The 5,581-nt window shown below is 42.9% G+C and overlaps 1 pseudogene; it reads left to right on the forward strand.

Moving 5' to 3' along the window:
- Positions 1-3,366: 3,366 nt before the first annotated feature.
- Positions 3,367-4,571, forward strand: LOC100475630 (annotated as a pseudogene).
- The last annotated feature ends 1,010 nt before the right edge of the window (positions 4,572-5,581 follow it).

Here is a 5,581-nt window from a genome sequence, read left to right on the forward strand (position 1 = left end):
AGGGGCATTCTTTTGTCTCCCCTACCCCTTGGGAACATTTATCAATGTCCAGAAACCTTATGATTGTCACAACTGGGTGAATCTACTGCATAGAGGCCAGGGATGTGGCTAACCATCCTGAAATGCAGAGGATAGCCTCCAAAACAAAGAAGGATCCATTCCAAAATGTCAATAGTGTCCCTTTGTGCATTCCATCCCCACAAATAGTCATAGCAGTCACAGTGTCTAGCTTTGGTGTTATGGCTTCTCTGGATTGGATACAGTACATAGTACTAACAAAGTATATCTTGTCTGTCGCTCATTCTCCCAGCCGCCTCACACATATTTATGTGGCTGTGGAGAGTGACATGACTTTGGGGTCTAAAAACTTTGGAAACTCCTCAGGGGGAGAAAAAACTGCTATGGTAAGTGACATGACTTTGGGCCTAAAAACTTCAGAAATTCCTCAGGAAAAAAAAATTATCTAAAAATCTGTTAGATAATTATTGAATCATCTAAGAAGAAATGCTTTGACAAGGAAATGCTGTCGAATTAAGAAAAAACAAATTCCATTTATCCCTTGTCAGAAAAAAAAAAAAGATTTAGCAGCCATCAAAAATGTCCAATTGTTACTTTCACCCAGAAGTTCCTAAGAAAAAAAAAAATTACAGGAAATGCATTTGACTTATACCGTGATGCTGGAACAGCTACTGACACAGAAGGTATGAAAATAAACTATACGCATCAACTTAAAGAGGGTTACGGCAAGAATTTTGTCTCTGCAGGTACAGACTGTGGTGTAAAAAGATCCTTTCTGTAGAATATAACATGAAGAAATGTCCTTGATGACAAAAAATTTCTCAGGGATTCCCCATTCTTTGTACTATTTGCAAGTACAAAAGAAGTCAGAGAAACAGAAGTAAATCAAAACAATTTCTTTGAGATGCTATAATTCCTACACAAAATGCTGCTACTAAAACACCAGCAGTACAATGGGTGATTTGCACCATATTTCTGTACTGAAACTACCTAACAGCCAATATGTCACCAACTCACAGTTTTGCACAAAGGCTTGAGTTCTCTAGGGCTGGAGTTTCAGATGAGGAAAACCGACCCCCACAGGAGGAGCCACATTTATTACCTCCCTGGCTTTATGTTCTAACCAATGATGCTACTAGCACCATCTTCAAAACATGACTCTGAATTCCACCTTCCATGTAATGTGCTAGCTTCAAAAAGAAGAAAGTAGACATTTCTGGGCTAGTGGGTCAAGGGTCAATGTGACACTGAAAAACTACATACAGAACTGCTTGGCAATAGCTGTTATCTATAATACAGATGAAGCACAAACTACACTATGCTCAGACTAGAATGTATAATTTACAGAAGCAATAGCACTATGGAGAAATCCTAACTAACATGTCACAAGGCTATTTTCAGACTTCAGAGATAGAAAAGAATACAGGAAAAGGAGCACAGACCATCCTGAAGATATGGCTTTAAGATATAGAGCCTTTCTCCCACACAAGAATAATAAACAATATGGGAGTCTACAAAAAGGGATTACATGACCGAAATTGGGATAAGCAAAATGTTTAGGAAACCTGTCTTCAAGAGGCAAATATTTTCAGGTCTTGAAGACTAATTCTGGAAAACCAAAACTGTACAGATTTAGAGACATAATTGTGATGGTTAATTGTATGTGTCACTTGGGTAGGCCGGGGTACCCAGATGTTTGGTTAGACACTAGTCTGGACGTTGTTGTAAAAGGTATTTTTTATTTTTTTTTAAGATTTTATTCATTTATTTGAGAGAGAAAGAGAGCACAACCCGGAGGAGGGGGTGTAGTACAGAGAGAGAAGCAGACTCCTTGCTGAGCAGGGAGCCCCAACACAGGGCTCAATCCCAGGACCCTGAAACCACGAACTATGACCTGACCAGAAGGCAGACGCTTAACCAACTGAGCCACCCAGGTGCCCCAAATGTAGTTTTTAGATGAGATTAACATTTGAATCAGTAGACTTTAAGTAAAGCAGATTACCTTCCATAAGGTGGTGGGCCTCATATGATCATTTGAAGGCCTTAAGCGGTAAAGACTGACTCCCCTCAAGGAAGAGAAAATTGAGCCCACAGTTTGCCTTTGGACTTGAGCTGCAACATCAGCCCTTCGTGGGTCTTCTGTGTGCCAGCCTACCCTGCAAAATTTGGAGTTGGCAGCCTCCACAATCACACGAGCCACTTCCTTAAAATAAATCTCTCCATATATACATACATATACACACACACCTTCTTGACTCTATTTCTCGGGAGAACCCTAATACAATAATGACATCACTCTGACATCATTAAAGGAAAAACAAAGAATGCTACATTAAGAAATTCAAAGCATTTATGGATTATCTATTTGGTTCTTTTAAAAATCTGTTAGGGCAATTTTATAATTCCCTGTTCCCTGAAGATGTTTTAAATCTTGTCTGTTATTTCTTTAAACATAGTTGTCAAGTTTCTTTATTTCTTGAATAATCATTCCATTTCTAAGAATCTAATCAATGCAAAGAATTTGTTCCTGCTTTGTTTTTTCTGCTGGTTCTCACACATGGTTTGCTTTGTTACTCATATGGTTAGTAATTGTTTATAGTGAGCTACTCATTTTCCTTGAAAAATTATTTGTGGGAATTCTTTGAGACTAGAATGAAGTTGTGTTACTCCAGAGAGAATTTGCCGTAGCTTCTGGCAGGAAAATTTAAACTCCAATATTTCATTGACTAGAAGATGCTGCCGCTAGTAGGGTAAATTTTGATTTTACAGATGTTTAAATCCAAAATACAAAGTGCACCATAGATTCAATGCAATTTAATAAATTAATGGCTTGAATTTGTATAGACAATAAAAATACATGAATTTAGCCTCCAAATTCATGCTGGCTTAATGTTACAACTTAGTGGCATTTCCTCCACACCCCCCACTCTCAAATACAAGGCTAAATTCCTATAGTCCTCAGGAGTGTGGGGGGATTTTCTTCTTTTTCACCTTCAGAAAGAGGGTATGTATCATTTGGGTCCCAGTTTTGTATGGGTTTCCCGTTAGACTGACCACCTTGGGAGAACTTTTACTTAGAAGACAACTGAACTGTAATTCAAGATGGCAGGAAACACATGCAATTGTCCCAAATTCCTGAAAAAATACAATCAAGCAAGCAAATGAATAAAAATAACTAGCTACATACAAGCAAGAGAACAAAAAGGACAGTGATTTTAAAAACACTTTGGAACACAGTGAGTATAAGCTAATTTAAAAACAAAACAAAAAAACAGGTGCATTGCCCTGCAGGTTCCCAATTGTGTGCCTGACAACCCCTACCCTATCAGAGCACATCATCAGGTGCAGATGGCCTCCAACTCTGTGGCCACCAAGACCCTAGTCCAGGGGCCAACCCCACGCAACTTCACCTGGCACAAGGTGGCGCAGCACTCCAGGTGCATTGGCTTATGATCAACTAGAGAGTGTAAAAACCAGCGTGTTCAGCCCCAGGCACTCTGGGGGAGTATCCCCGCCATCAGCCACAGTGCAGGGCATGACGCCATAGATCCTTCTGTAGCCTTCCACACATCAACAAGGTCCTTGTGAGAAAGTATATGAACTCTCTTCTAGCTTGGAGAACTGTCTCCAGAGCAGCCCAGTGTTAAGCCTACTAAGAATAAAGAGCGAACAGATGATTTCCGGCAGCTGCAGACCATGGTGGAGCAGAAGGGGCTCAATGAAGGCCAATCATGTCTTCTCTTGCTGTACCCACTCCACATCCTGTTGTGGGATGTAGCGGCCTGGTTCACTCTTTGGGTCTTTGGAAGCTCCTTCCTGCCCCTCCTCCTCTGTACGCACTGTTTCACACAGTTCAGGCTCAAGCTGGCTGGCTGCAGCGTGACTTTGGGCCTTGTCATTCTTCAGCACCTCTATGGAACCACCTGCTACATCATTTTGCAATTAGCCACCTGAAGGCAACCCCTGGCAGGTGGCAGGATTACATGCACTTCCAGCTCCTCGACCCCAACTGCTTCTGCAAAGACCCAGATATCAACATGTACCCTTTCTTCTTTGCCTCAGGGAAGATCCTCTCTGGGGAGCTTGGGACACCAGAAAAAAAAGTACATGCCTTACAACCACCGGCACAAATACTTCCCAACTGAGCCTCCAGCCTCGTTGCCTCTCTACTTCCACTGGCATTTTTTGCTATTTTGTTATCCAGCAGAAAAACTGGATGGACTTACCTGCATGATCACATTCTACGCCAGTGTCTTCCTCACATAGGTGATGTTGTTGGGACCAAAAGGCTTCCTGGTCAGGTTCCTAGAAAACAACTGGTTTGTGTGGGTAACACAGATGAGCCACATCCCCATGTACAATGATCATGACTGGAGTGTGGACTGGGGCTCCAGTTGGCTCCCAGCAACATGAATGTCTACATGTCTGCCTTCAGTGACTAACTTCGTGGACATCTTAACTTCCAAATTGAGCACATTTTTCCGACAATGCCTTGACACAGTTACTGCAAAGTGGCTTCCCTGATGCAGTTCCTGCATGCCATCATGGCATAGTTATTAGTCCAAGCCCCCGCTCTCAGCCCTCACCCACATTGTCTGCTCACTGAAGTCTGTCTAGATGCTTATTTTGCCAATAACAACATCCCCCGCTCTGGAAGAAGAGCCTGTGGAGCCAATCAGAGGGCTCTTGAGGGAAAACGCCACCACAGTCCCAATTCAGAGGGGGTGGGTTTGGGGAAATAAATATTCTGACCCAAACCCCTCCCCTTTGTCTTCAAGGCACAGAATAAGACTCCAAAGTGGGGATGGAGGAGAAGGGGGCTGGGGGAGTGGAATACGCAAGCTCCACCCCTCCCCAAGGAAGGAAGGCGCTGTTGCAGCAGGGATGTGAGAGTTTTGTTGCTTCATTTTTCTAGTTTGGCAGGTGCAGATGGTTGGGTAGCAAAGAGAGAATCGGGGGTTTGTTAGATGAATATGGAGGATCTACTAAGCCCAGAATCAGGAAAAGATATAGCACTAAAATCTCACTCCACTCAGGTAAGGGGTGAGCCCCTCTCTGGTCCACTTCTCAGTGCCTTCTCAGCCCTCACTTGCAAACCTCAGAGGTTTGCTGGCTGGTAGCAGATAGAGTAGCTGAACCTTTTGAACAAGATTCTGAGGAAGATTTTGAACAAGATTAGAATTCTGAGGCCTGGCATAACACAGTGCCTAGGAGCTCAGCCCACTCTCTAGGGCTCAGTGTGACCTATATCTGCCTCAGTCTCCCAAAGAAGCTATTTTTCCACTTTCAGAAGCAGGCAGGGCAAAGCCCAGGACTGTGGTATTGGAGACATCTGGCCCTGAAGGACCCTGGCACTACTGATTTGGGTCTCATATTCCATCTAGGGTAGTGAGGGAGTATTAGGTCCTAAGTACTGCCAAAACAGTAGAGAGTTGATAGTCATTAAAAATCCCTTCAGCTTTTGATTTACCTCTTCTAACCACCACCCAACAAACAAAACATTTCCAGGACAGGGGGTCCAATTCTTGTTCCACATGCAAGTAAACAGGTGGGGCGACTTGAT

The sequence above is a fragment of the Ailuropoda melanoleuca genome, chromosome 5 (genome assembly GCF_002007445.2).
Source record: "Ailuropoda melanoleuca isolate Jingjing chromosome 5, ASM200744v2, whole genome shotgun sequence".
Classification (NCBI taxonomy): Eukaryota; Metazoa; Chordata; class Mammalia; order Carnivora; family Ursidae; genus Ailuropoda; species Ailuropoda melanoleuca.